Below are 14205 nucleotides of genomic sequence, written 5' to 3'. Positions count from 1 at the left end.
GGGCACATGTGTGCATATGCTTTGGGTGTTATCTTGGAATGGGGTATAACTCAAAGTGTCCATAGGTAGGTTAGCCGTTGAGTCATGTGTTAGAGACAGGGAGACTGCAAACAAGTTTCAGGACATTACATCCACATCCACCTTCCTTTTGGGACTCCCAAAACTACTCCCCCAAGCCCTGTTCTTTTGTATTAGGGTTGGCAGCATGCAATAGGCTGGGAAATGTTAGAGTTGGTGAAAACTGAAAAATAGCCTCTGGTAATATTGCTCACATTTTAAATGAATTTACTTGGCCTTTGTTCACATCTTTTTTAGTTCACTTTCTGCAACTCTTTTAGCAAACCCGTTTGATGGCAGGAGTGACTCTGAAATACCAAGTCCTAAGCAAACAGCAAAATATCTATGGCATTTGATATAGTATTCACACTAGAAACCTACTTCAAAGATTCATCTAACCAGGGGTGCAGACACAGACCAGGTAATCTGCAATCACAGCTGCTTGAACTTCTAGATATGTGATACTTGCAGCAAGCTGCTTGTGAAGGAGCAACAGAGCAAGGATCCTTCACAGGAGCGACACAATGAATAATTTCAGATAAGGAATGAATCTGAGAAAAATCACAGGCAGACAAAAGTGACAGAATTCAGGCAGCAAGTGAATTCTGAATCCGTTTGCCTGGCTCTGATATGCAGGTGTGTGCTGCACCGGGCAGTGTGTGTGAGCGTGATGCTACAAAGCAGAGGCATACCTAGTAGGCAGCCTAAGACTCAGACCAGTTGGGTAAGCAATGTGCTAGTTTTCTGTGGCTAAGTAGAGAGCGAGAGACAGCAATTGCACTGGCCTCCCTTGCTGGGCCCTGAGGTGTCCTGAGTAGGATTGACCAGACTGTATGAAAAAGGGGTTTATGGCACAATGCTGAAAGGTTTCTGAAAAGGAAGGATTTTCTGGTCTTTAGGCACTGGGCATGATGCACAGCCCATCCACATTTTCATTCTCCCTCTGCCATGGAGAGGAGAGGAGAGGAGAAGCCCTCACCCTTTTAAATTATGATTCATGTGACAGGTTGGCATTTTGGTTCCCACTGGGGGCCAGTTGCTAATGTCAGGCAACTGGACGTCTACCGCCAGGAGGCTGCTAGGAGGCAGCCATCTTGGATGGAAGGAGACAGCGCTTTGGGCAGAGCGCCTCTGCCTTGTTTTGAGCCAGATCCAGTGTGATGTTCACCCGCTGCTGCAAGTTGCCTCTGAGCACAGCTCTGCATGTCAGTTTTGCCCATCTGCATTGAGATGTCAGCATCCTCCCCTGTCAGACGCCTGCTCCAGGGGGAAGAAGGTGCCTCTGAGAAATGTTAACAGCTTCATTTTCCTGGGGAAAAGCTGCTCAAGCAGGTATTTCCCAAGAAAGCTGAGCACTCACAAGGCTAAAATATGGCTACGGAGAATCCCTCCCGGCCAGGAATGGAGAGATACTACTAGATACCATATGAAAACAGTGTGTAAATGTGAATGCTTTGGATACGGAACAGCAAAGCGGTCTATAATCTACAACTGAGATTTGCAGAAGTGACTGGTTATGTTTCCTGCCTCAATCTGCAGGCACCCAACCAGAGACATCTTAAAGGAACACACGTTTTAGAAAGTGCTGGGCGCCCACCGCTGTGAAAATCTCTCTATCTGTCGCAGGGTTTTATGTTCTGCCCATCACCACAGTCCATGAGTGCTTTCTATGTAAAATCAATAGCAATATGAGTTTCATGGACTCCCTGTCTCCTTCTCTTTTCAAATAAAAACTGCTCGGGGGGAGGGATTTTTTGACACAGTTCATTTCAGGTTTTTTTTAAGATTAATTTAATTAACTAATTAATTCTTTTTTGTGGGGCTCAGTTTGGCATAAGGGGCTATCAGAGTTGTTATTCTCATGGTAGAAAGGTCCCGGAGAATTAGGCTGTATTCATTGTTTTTGAATATTTTGACCTATAGTCATAGACCAAAAATCAACTTGGCATCAGGTCTGGAAAATGCCAGTGTCCTAAGGTTTAATTGGTTGCTCTTGCCAGCAGAAGCAGTTTGAAAAAAGTGCTTGTATGCACAGCACCTAGGAAAGTGGGGACTTGATCCTGTTTGTAGCCTGTTGCTATAACGTGTGTTTGTGTGTCAGACAAAGCATTTAGGCACCTGGAAAAGGAAGTGCACACATGTGAAGGAGCATGTTTGAACATGGGCAGAAATACTGAGTTCTAATCCAGTGCCTGAGACTGACACCTTCTCTGGGCTTTGTCAAGTTACTTATCAACGGCTCTATGCCTCAGTTCTCTATCAGTCAACTAGGGCTAAGGCTGTCTCATTTGCTTACCTCAAAAAGCTGCAGTTTAGCCTAATTACTGAAAATGAGGACAGCCCTGAGAAGATGACTGAATAACTCTTGGTGCGTCTGTGAGGCTCTGTGTGTGTACAGCAGAGGGCAGGTGTGGAGAAGCAAGTGAGGTGTGTGTGTTTGTGTGTGTGTTTGCAGGGAGGGGTATGGAATTCATTAAAACAGCTCTTTAATTATACACAGAACATTAGAGCCTGTTCCCAGAAAACCACACACACTCTCTCTCTCCCTCCTTGAAAGGGTCCATATGTTCCTGGCTATTTCCTGCCCTAGCCACAGAGTTTTCTTAAGGTGGAAAAATATGCCAGGAGTTAAGGTTCCTTGTTTCTGCAAACAGCACCTGGCTTGTGTGTGGCAGTGTTCGTGGAATATGACTGGGAGCAGGGCTGCCTCATTATTTCCTGTGACTGGAGCTCCCTTTCAAAGCGGGGAAGGTGGCAAGCGAGTTGACTGTGGACAAGGTGCCTTGTGTTCACCTGAAGCAGCTGCTAGGAAGGAAGACAGGAGACCCACCCCATTGCCTCTGAATCTCCATAGCTGGAGCTTCCCCTAAGCTGGGGGTAGAACGGGGTGTCCAAGCAGCAGGTCACCTACGCCTGCCCCATCCGGGGGTCCCTTGGAGTACATCCCTGTGGGGCTCAGGCCCTTGGAGGACTTCACTCTCCCCAGAGCCACTATACTTGATCTATTGAAGGGCACCTCATGGGCTGCTTACACAAAGCCCCCACCTTGAGGGTGTCTTCAGCAACCCCTCTTGCCAGGCATCCCAGCCTCTTTCCCACATCCAGTGCAACCTTCATCCTTCTACCCATTCACAGCATTGGGCCCTACATGAGGTCCTGATTTGTAAGGGGCAGGCACCTCTCCTAACTCCATCTTCTATTCCTAGGATGCAGGAATTGCCAGACTGGCTGAAACTCATGGTCCATTTTGCTCAGTGCTTTGTCTCTGGCCGTGGTCAGCACCAGCTGCTTCAGAGGAGGGGGGGAGTTCTCCCGCAGCAGGCGGCAATGGTGGCCACTCTTGAAGGGCAACTTCTGTTTGTGGGTAGTGTTAAGTCCTGATGTGGAAGGGCTTGCTTTTCTCACAAAACCACTGTTACCATCTCTATGCTTCCCCAACACTTTGTGAAAGCGACTTCCACAGTCAAATTATTTGCCATGGGCAGTAGCTTTTCCTTCGATGTGTTTGTACTGTGCTACCTTTCAGTGCTACTGAATACCCCCCAGCAATTCTGTTTTGAGGATAAAGAGGAACATCTAGTTTTCCTTCCCTGAAGCACTCATTTTTCTGTGTCACTCTTTTCCTCTATTCTTTTCCTTTCACACCTAAACAGCCCCAATCTTTTCGACCTCTCCTTCTTTCTCTCTCTATATCCACCCTTTCTCTGATTCCTCCTCCTTTCCTTTCCTTTCCTTTCCTTTCCTTTCCTTTCCTTTCCAACTTCTCCACTCTCCTGCGGTGTTTTCACACATTGTATCGCACCTCAGATTTCAGCCCTGTGTTCCAGTAGGGGAAACGGGATGCCTGCTCAAGGATTTTCTCTTCCTAGCCCTGGGGCAGGTCCTCACATCTAATGCAGATCTAAAGCAGATCTAGTGTAGGCCTTAACATCTTCATCAGTGATCTGGACGAGGGGGTGGGAAGCACCCTGTCCAAATTCGCAGATGACACAAAATTATGGGGTGCAGCTAACACCCTGGAGAGGAGGAACCAGATCCAGGTGGACCTAGACAGGCTGGGGAAGTTGGCAGAGAGCAACAGGATGCAATTCAATAAGGACAAATGCAAGGTGCTGCATCTAGGGAGGAAGAACTGCCATCATACCTATAGGCTGGGGGGCGACCTTCTCAGCTCCACTGAGTTGCCAATGTGATGAAGCAGTTGGCAGAGCCAATTGCACCTTGTCGTGCATCCGTAGGTGCTTCGCAAACAGGTCCAGGGAAGTGACTCTCCCCCTCTATGCGGCACTGGTCAGGCCGCAGCTGGAGTACTGTGTCCAGTTCTGGACACCACAGTTCAAGCGAGATGTGGACAACCTGGAGAGGGTCCAAAGAAGGGCCATTCACCTGAGTAGAGGCCTGCAGGGAAGGCCCTACGGGGAAAGGCTAAGAGACTTTAACCTCTTCAGCCTCTCCAAGAGAAGACTGAGAGGGGACCTTGTGGCGGCTTACAAATTCATAACATAAAGTAGACGATGATCTGTCCACCAGGGCACCCCCTGGAATGACAAGGAACAATGGCCATAAGCTACTAGAGAGAAGGTTTAGGCTGGACATTAGGAAAAAGTGCCTCATGGTCAGGGTTGCCAGAATCTGTAATGGGCTCCCAAGGGAGGTGGTGCTCGCCCCATCCTTGGGGGTCTGCAAGAGGAGACTGGACAGGCACCTGGCTGGGATCACATGACCCCAGGTTTGGTGATTCTTTTCTTGCCTGCTGGGGCAGGGGCTCAGACTAGATGGCCCACTGAGGTCCCTTCCGACTCTATGAATCAATTAATCTTAACTTCACACAAAACCCACACTGGTTTAACCCTGTTACTGCTGTTAGGGGGGTCCAATCCCCTTCATGTGGATGTAGGTTTATTAAGATAAAAGTGCTTATTCTGGCACAGTTCATCCAAAAACAGTCCTCCTCTCAATGGGTACAAAGGCAACATATGGAGTAGGCCCCAAATAGCAATGGAAGAGCTGTGGGGCCTCTACAGCCAACACCCTGTTCTCAGGTCACAGCCCTTAGGAGGCTGGTCATGGCCTTCTGCCAGGTCCCTGCAGCACTCAGGTTGTGGGAGATGCATGCATTCATATAACTTGTTTCTGACCCAAAACAATCAGAAGGCAAGGAACAGGTCCTAGAGATAGGCCAAGCAGCACCTGGGAGCAGCAGAGGGATGGGTGCCAGGACAGATGGAATGGGATAGGTCCAGGTATGGAGTCCCAGGACAATAAGAAGGGGAGAAGAGGCCCTAGCAGAAGAAGTGGGCCTGGCGGGAGGGAGAGAGGGAGGTTCTAGAATAGGAAGCCATGCGGGGTCCCTTTTTGCCTTACCATCATTGCTACCTTAGGAGTGTGGTGATGGTTCTGCTGCTGCTGCTGCCCCTGCGGTGCTCACCACTAGCCCCGATCCCCTCAGGGCTCAGTGCTATTCCACGCTCCTTGGGTGCGGGGCTCAATCCCAGGCCAAGCGTCAGCCAGCTCTGCCCCAATGGCTCGTTGGCCAGCCCGTATGCAGGGGACATGGTGTATTCCTTGCTCCACAACAGTCAGGCTGCAGGCAGCGTTAACAAGGAGCAGCATTCTGGGACCTTCTGAGTTTTTTATGACTTTATAAGGTAGAAAGCTCCCTCAACCGCAAACCAGCTCTGCTTTTGGGCCAAGCCCTTCTGTTTGAGATTTCCATGCAAACAATACACACCCATCTGGCAGAAGGACAGATCTATCCTGACTGCAGTGGAGCTCTGCTGTTTTACCCTGGCCCTGGTTCTGGTTGTGGAACAATCTTGGAGAACTTCCCAGGCCTGATCTTTGCAGCTAGTACCTATAACTCCCCAAGGGAGAGAAAAAGAAACCCTCACCCAAGCTTCCTGATCACTGAGCACGTTCAAGGCCCTCTCTGAATCCTGTTACGGATTTGGTGGCTCAGGTCCATCAAAGCCACTGGTCTAAGTCCCTTTCCTGCAGCATCCCCTCTTAGCTCCTACTGGTTCAGCTGAAAGGCATCTTGCTTTCCACAGAAAAGGCCAGATGTTCAGCATCTGTCTCCAGCACTATGAGCATGTAGCACATACCTCCTCTCTTTGTACCAACAGACTCCCCGGTATGCCCATTTGCATGCTAAAATGTTAGGCTCCAGCCATGGGGTTGGGGCCTACGTATTTTGAAAAGCTTCCCTGGTTAGAAGGAACTCTGAGGGCTGGGGACAGGCAGGGGAAATCTCCCCTCATGATGGAGGCCTCTGGGATGCTGCATAGCTTTTATATTACTATCTTAGAGATGAGTTACTACAGTCCTCTCTTTCACCCACCATGAAAAGTACAGCCCGTCTTAGCACCTGGGCTAGGATCATTTGATTTCTTCTTCCCAGACTACAGTCCACCTCAGTCACTCTAGTTTGTCATTCCAGGATACCAGTACTCCCAGTCCATGCTGTGGTCATGATTGGCTCTATGATGGGTGGCTCACCACCTGTTGGCCTCTCTAATCCTGACAGACACCCCAACTCTGCTCTGTGATCAGTCTGATGAGAGCTCTGCATGGAGATTAGACCTAACAGTCCAAATTACTGGGCAGAAATGTCAGCAGTGGGGACAGGAGCATCCAGGATTCAGCCTTCATGCTGGCCCTGAGTGGAGTGTGTGTGTGCGCGTGTGTGTGAGGGGGAGGGGATGGGACAGGAAAGGCCCCCTCTTGCCTCTGGGGCTCTGACTGATTTTATTAGAAAGGCAACATTATATTACACAACCCCTTAATTTTATGGGATGGTTTTATTTATGACTGGGGAAGGAAATTAACAGCTTACAAAGCAGGCTAAGAAAAACACAGGCTCCACTGAGCATGCCTGAGGGCTGGCGGGGGCTTTCCTGCCATTAGGAAGGTGTATATAGGGTGTGTGTATGTGTATTTTCTATGCATGAAAATAAATTTGGAGGGGTGGGGTTGAGGAGGCCGGGGGAACTGGGCGAGATTCAAAGGCTCTTTGTGTAACGGAGCTGACAAATCACGAGGCCTTGGCTGCTGCCTCTGGGCACTGCTTCCTCAGAGGATCGCAGTGCGTAGATACAGGGTCAGGCCTCAATGCCGGCTTTATGTAGCCTGGGTGGGATGGCTGCAGGGGTCTGAAGACATGTCCCATCCAGATTCAGGAGTGAAATCAATGCCCAGAGCAGGTCCTATTGGCTCCTGGGTCCCCTCAGCACAGATCCAGAGGAGCTGGAAGGGTCTTGCCACGCTCCATTCAGTGCTGGGCCTACTGATATAGGGCACAGACGCGGGCCATGTTTTCACAGCATGTGCGTGTTTCCCTGTGCTAGTTAATACATCTAGCATGAGTAGCCATACCCGTGAAGAAGCTGTGACATGGGCTTTATTGGCACCAAACAGTTCCCATGACAGCCAACATGTAGTGGGCAGATGATGCAATGTGCATTCAGGAAAGCAAGAACCTCCCTTTGCAAAGGAACACACAAGTTTCCTCCCTTGGAAAACACATGCACCCCACGCCCCTGGAAGACACTGCTGGGCTAAGCATCCAGAAGGACAGCAGCATGCAGTGGTTAGAGCAGGGGATGGGTGTCAGGGCTTGAGCTGGGCTACTAGGAGGCCTTGACCAAGACAATTCTGTATATTGGGCCTCAGTTTCCCCTTCTCAAAACAGGGAAGGGGTAGTAATCCTTGCCTACTGCACATGGGCCCTGCGACGACTGTGGATGGAAGCAGCTGTGGACACTGCATTGCTCTTACCTAGTCCATCCCTAGTGTCATGGCCTCTGGAGCAGGGTCAAAGGATTCACTCACCATGAAGGCTCATGTCCCTATTACCAGGGCTCTGGCTTAGCTTATTTCAACCTAAAACTCAGCTCATGGGGTATCCCAAGCCTGGGATCATACTGTCTTTTTAAACTGGCCAGGGCTGAAATCGGTTTTACAGTTTTATTTCCCACTTGCCCCATCTGGTCCTCTCCCTTCTGCCAAATGCTGGGGAAGCAGCTCTCTCCAAGGGCCAGGCAGCTGACATGGCTTGAGAGCAACACGAGACTCACCCTCTCCCGGGGATGGAGCATGCTGCTGCCTCCTGCTCTGTTCAAGGGCCCTGCCAGCCTCCCCCGCACACACGTCCCTTCTCTCCACCCCTGCTTGCAGCCACACGGGGACATTCAGCTGTTCCTAAGCCTTGGCTTTTGAAAGCACGGGAAAAGTCTGGGGCTTGCCAGTAGCTTTCTGTGCTCCAAAAACATGGGGTGTCTCTGAATCTTTGCAGGCTGCAAAAACTACAGCACATCTCCACCTGGCTGCTGTTAAAACCCATTTGAGGTCAAAACTTCAGCACATGTAAACCAGCATTGAAATCCATGATTTATACCCACTAAGAACAGGCCCAGGGCTTCTATTGGGACCAACCTGGACATGCTGCAGCTGCTTCTAAAACTCCAGAAGGAGTTTTGGTTTTGCATGTCACTTGGGGGGAGGTGGGGGGAGGGGGGAACCCAGCACAAGAACTCGGTGTGAAGAGCCTCAGTCTGGGAGAGAAGGAAGCCTGTGGAGAGCTGTCAGGATGGGGGCCCCAGCCTGTACTGAAAGGACATGCAGATTTCTGCTGAGGAAGGCAGCTTGCCCATTCTGTGCATGAACTGGAGCACTGGCAGTGAACGTCAGGCTGTCTAGTCTGTGCTCATTGCACCAGCCGCTCTCTGCTCGGCCCTTTGCATATTTGTCTTCTTTTGATGGAAACAGGGTAGAGGACTTCCCATTCCCCCCCTGGAGAATAGCAGCTGCTAAAGCATCTGCCCCACTAGGGAAGGTGAAAGGTATAGCAAGTACAACACAGCACCTGCCACAAGAACCTAGATCTTGTATTGTTCAAACAGGACTCCTCGGGCAGGATAACCCTCTGCCGCATAGCATCTGCTCCCTTAGCTGGGAAGCGAATAACGTAGCCGAAACACAGACCTTTGCCATGCCGCTGTGCATGTGCACCCAGTGCTTTTCTCAAGGACTCTTATCTCAGTGCATATTGCCTCTGTTTGCCTGTGCCTCACAAATGGACCTGACAAATAGCAGTAAAAAGTTCCCATGAATGCCAGCCGTCTGTACACCAGAGAGCTGTACAGCTGGTCTGTGTCTATGAATATAGCACTCTGTAGTGCGTGACGCCAAATCCGCCCTTCATGCAAAGGACAGGGGCTATATGAAGGCTCTGTGAAAACTTGGCCTATACTCCCTGGATTTGCCCTGACAGATGACTTGACAGCTCCTCTTGAGAGGGTAGACACTAAGGGCTGCAGATAAACTGTTGTGGTTACTGGGTAAGCTTCTCCGCTAGCTACCCTACACCACGCGTAGCAAATTATATTAACACAGACCACGACTGGAACTGCGTCTAAGGAGGCAGAGCTAAGAATTCCACTTTGTCATTCACTCCCCATTGTGCCTCATGTTATGGAGCAAGCACACACTGTACAGCACGTGTGACAGTGCAGGATGGGTGGAGATCATCCTCCTCCGAAATACACAGCCCTAACCAACAGGATTCCGAAGTAGAAGCTCAGTGCTACTGTAGTTTCCTGTTACCTGTGCTGTAGATCTCCAGGCTCTTCACACAGGAGATCAATATCATTTCCCCCATTTTACCTGAGTTCAAGAGCCTGCCTTGACACTCTTTGCTAGGGAAAATATATAGCGTGGACACCTTTTGCAAGCCAAATTACCCTTCTTGCAAAGGACGGAGGCTAAAGGCTGCATGGTGGTAGTCCCTGGATTTGGCCTGACAGATTAGTTGGCAATTCCTATTGACAGAGTAGATGGTAAGAGCTGCAGACAAACTGTTGTAGGTACCAGGTACGTTTCTCTGTTAACTACCCTTCACTATACAAAGCAAATTATAATAATACATACACCTGGATCCAGGGCAGATTGAAGGCCTCAGAACTTTCTGTAAATCAAATAAATTTCAGGCATCTTTAGTTAGAATACCTGAGTAACTTTTGGAAATCTCAGCATGCATTTATTTTTCACTTGACTTTATTACCCATTTTCCTTTTTTTGGTTTCTTCCTGCTCTCTTTTCCCCACCATTTCCCCTTAGCAGGATTATGACTGAGATTATGAGAGGGTATGAGATTATGAGAGGTTATGAGATGTCTGAGTCATAGTCTGGAGCCCACCATCTTCAAGATGGCTGAAAATGTGCCTGTCACTAAATCAAATCTTGATGTGCCTGTGTGAGGCCTGAGGCTGGACTGGCTGCCTTGATCTCAATTCAGGATAGGGGCTTGGAAGAGCACAAGGCAATTAGTTGCTTTGTATTTTTCACATACACTTGAATACATTTGGCTCTACGTGGCTGATACTTTTTTTTTCCTCTCCTGTTCCTCGCTTTTCCCTTTTCCCTCATGAAGAATGAAGTAGACTCTTTTGCTAGTTGAACTTTATCCTATAGAGTCCAGGAGGCTTGGCTGGCAGTACAGACATGTGCCATGGGGACCACTGCTTCCATGGTTTTACAATGATTCAAGAAGTTCTAACGCTGATGGCATTTCCTGCACGGCCTGGTTCTGCCAGATGCAGAATAATTATAGGAAGGTTAAGGCGGAATGACAAGTGGTCACTTAAAAACAAGCCCCAACTCTGCTGAACACATCTGCTTGGGTCTACCTTAAAAATGTCACATTAGTTTCAGAAGAGAAAGAGAGAGAGACAAAAAACAGGTGTAATCTCGCTTGGCCCTCAGCCTCTGCCAAGCCTTCACAGTACATACGTACAGGAGTAAAGAATGGAAAGCAGCCCCATCTTGTTCTATCTGTGCATGGGTATTTGCATGTAATTGCCTGTAACATGCCTGTGCAGCAGCCTACTGTCACTGTGGCAGTGTTTGCATCACACATAGAGCATATGCCTATGGATGTTACCATTGTACTAAAGTTAAATGAAAACAGCTTCTCCTTCTGGTGCCCTGGGAAAGAACTTGGCAGCAAAATTCAAATTCTTTGCAATAAAATGTAAAAAATTGCATGCAAGTGTAAGTGTGTGCGTGAGTGCACATATACGTAAGCAAAGAATGTCTGCAATGTGTGTAGCTAATAATAAATCTCTCTGTGGTGATACACACGTCTGTAAACTACTGATGCAGGTGTGCAGGCGTGATTATGAGTATGCACACATGTTGCAAAATATGGTGCACATGCCGCACTCAACATGCGAACAGACAGCTACGTGTCTGATTAGACATATGGCTGTGTATTAGTGTGTGCTCTGCATGTTGAGAGAGCGTTTCTCCAGCAGAAATTGGATTCTGTGGCTCTCAGCTTTGGAACAATGCTAACGTGCCATTTACATTCCCGCCAGAGGCTGCATTGGAACCATCCCCCCCACTGAAACAGCAACCAAGGGCGAGGAAGAGATGAAACAATTTTAATTGCATTTCACTGAAAGGCTCCAGAGGGACTGAGGGAATCCTCCCAAGTTGGAAGTGGTGGTTGGAGCTTTGTGTGTGTATGTGTGTGTGTGTATGTGTGAGAGAGAGAGAGAGAGAGAGAGAGAGAGAGAGAGAGAGAAAGTGGGGGTGGGGAATGAGGGAGGTTTTGGGGAACGGGGAAGCTAAATAGGGCCTTTGTGATGTCTGCTGCAGTGTGACTCAAGCTCTCGCACAGATTCTAGGCTGCCAAGAGTAGCTGGCCTGGAAAGATTGTATCAGCCCCTGAGGACATGGTTTCCAAACCATTCCAAGTCGTTTTTTTTGTTCCCCTTTCTTTCTTCTCTTTCTTTCAGTCTTTCTTTCTTGCTGGAAGGATTTCCGGACTCCACCCTGTGCTCACTGTCCCTCACACCCACAGCTTTCCCTCGCCTGTGATATTCAGAGCCCCTTGCAAACCTTTTATCATCCTTAGGTGGGATTTGGTGGCATGGGGCACCCCATATGGGAGGCAGGGAGAATAGCAGGGACAAGGGCCCTTTTTTCCAAATGAGGGAGATGGGGGTAAATTCTGCATTGCCTTACATCTCATGCAGTCCTGATGAAGTCCCTACATAAAGGTGCATAGGATATAATTTGGCCTATATTTTTATTTGCCTATATATATTTGCACACACAGGCATGTGCTGCACAGAGGTGCTTTTCTGTTGATATGTGTCAGAACATGGGGTGATGGATCAGGCAGGCAAGGATTAAAGAACTTGTGTGTTCAAGTGAGAAGTGTGTGCAGTCCTGCCAACTTTCACAGTGTTATCACAAGTCTCACGATATTATTTTAAAAGCCCCAGAACCTGGAGTCATGTGATTTTGAGAGAGACACAGCTTTACCTTAAAAAAAAAAAGTTTCTGGCCCTCATGGTTGCAGGAGAAAAACTGAAATTATGACTCAAGTGCATCCTGAATGTTCAAAACCCTGCAGACAACTGAAAGAATGTCTTGTTTAAATCTAATCCCATGCTAGTTTGCCACCAGATGTGTGATATTTGAATGTCTCAGGTTGGCAGTGCTGTGCATGTATGTGTTTCTGCATCTTGTACCTGTGGTTTAGCATGTCTGAATGTACCACGTATATTCATGCAGTGATGTTTGTGTGAACACTTGAATGAGTCTGTGTCCTTGAAATTTGCATAGAGGTTTTGAATCCAACTGAGGCCAGTAGCTTTGGACAATCCTCCAACAAATTCCTGACCTTGGAGCAATCCAAGGAAAGATCTGCTCCCAAGTCATCCACATGAGACTTTGTTCTGAGCCCACTGCATGTAGGGCTAGGACTTTGAGAGCTTAGGGTTTAATCTGATTCTTATTAAAGTCCCATTAAAGATTCCCGTTGGCGTCACTAGGAGCTGGCCAGGACCCTGAGTTAGCACACTGTAAGATGTACAGTAATGCTTCAGTGCAGAGTCATGCTGTGCTAGCTGGAGAAGCTCTCAGAAACAACATGAGGGTTAGCAGCATGGGTGGGGCCTGTATATATGTAAAGGGATTGATTGTAAGGATGTAAGTGATTTAGGAATGGCCTGCCTGCCTGTACCTATAGAGATATAAACCTAGGTGCAGGAGGCTTGAATACTTGTCCATTGTGTGTGTATTTGTACAGAGGTTAATGGTTTGTGTAGAAGGGTCTAAAGAGGCGTGTGACCTGCCCTAGGTGGCATAGGGTGGGGAGGTCTTGTGCTAGGGGATTCTATGCTTGTATCTTATGGTGTAAACTCCATGCCCTACCTAGGCATCTGGTTTGCTGATGGGAAGAATCTGTCCTTTGAAAGCAGATGCAGGGAAGCTGTAGAGTCTGTTTGCCCCAGGCAAGGACTGTATGCTAGGGCCTGCTTTGTTTGCATGTTGCATGATCTACGTAGTGGTGTGAGCTGCCTGTGTCTGACAGAGGTGTACAAACTGAGCCATGGGGTGTATGATAGCTCATGTGTTTGCAGTGTGTCCCCTTTGCAGCATGTGCAGGTGTGTGCTTATCTGGGTGTGAAACACACTACAGGGAGGACAGGAGAATTCAAAGCAATTACTGTGTCCAGGGTGGCACAATCTTCAGGGTCTCTGCCTGGCTCCAAGTTTCTTCTGCCCATCCTGGGTGTCTGAAGTTTGGATGTAATGAAAGGTCTTATAGGAAAATCTCATTCTGTGGGAAAAAGGAGCTCCCTGTTCTTAAATAATAAAAACAGCTATATGCAGCCAAGAGGCAAGCGCACTGGGAGGAAATGCAATCTTGCTCAAACACAGCTTGTCCTAAATCCTGCCCCCACACAGTCAGCTCCTCTGCAGGGAACTGTAAGCAGCACCTCCAGAGTGAGTATGGGAACCTGGGAGCTTGGGAAGGGGCCCATGTTTGGAGTCAGGTGAAAAACAGGCAACAAATAGCTTGACAGGGGAAGGAACTGCTTTCATGGGTGCCTCCATGGTGAGGGCATGAAAATCTCATTTAGGAAAATTCCTGTCTGACCTGCCACCTCTGGGCCTCCCACTCACTTTCTTACTGCATCAAAACTGATCTAGGGTTCTCACCCACCCCCAAGAAACCCAGCCTCACCCTTGTGCATCTTGGCTTCCTTATTGACCAGGTTATATCCAGATATAGTTGACTCCTGATGTGGAGGTAGAAGTGAGATTTGCAAAGGGATAACCAGATCAAAGGTA

The 14205-nt window shown here is 48.5% G+C and overlaps 1 protein-coding gene across 1 annotated transcript in view; it reads right to left on the bottom strand.

The window, feature by feature from the left end:
- Positions 1–14205, bottom strand: part of CSPG4 (chondroitin sulfate proteoglycan 4) — a 74941-nt gene that overhangs the window by 41254 nt on the left and 19482 nt on the right. The window lies entirely within an intron of this gene.

This window comes from Alligator sinensis, unplaced genomic scaffold (genome assembly GCF_000455745.1).
Source record: "Alligator sinensis unplaced genomic scaffold, ASM45574v1 scaffold311_1, whole genome shotgun sequence".
In the NCBI taxonomy this organism is placed as follows: Eukaryota; Metazoa; Chordata; order Crocodylia; family Alligatoridae; genus Alligator; species Alligator sinensis.
Note: the sequence above shows the minus strand (reverse complement) of the source record. Positions and strands in the feature narration are given on the sequence as shown.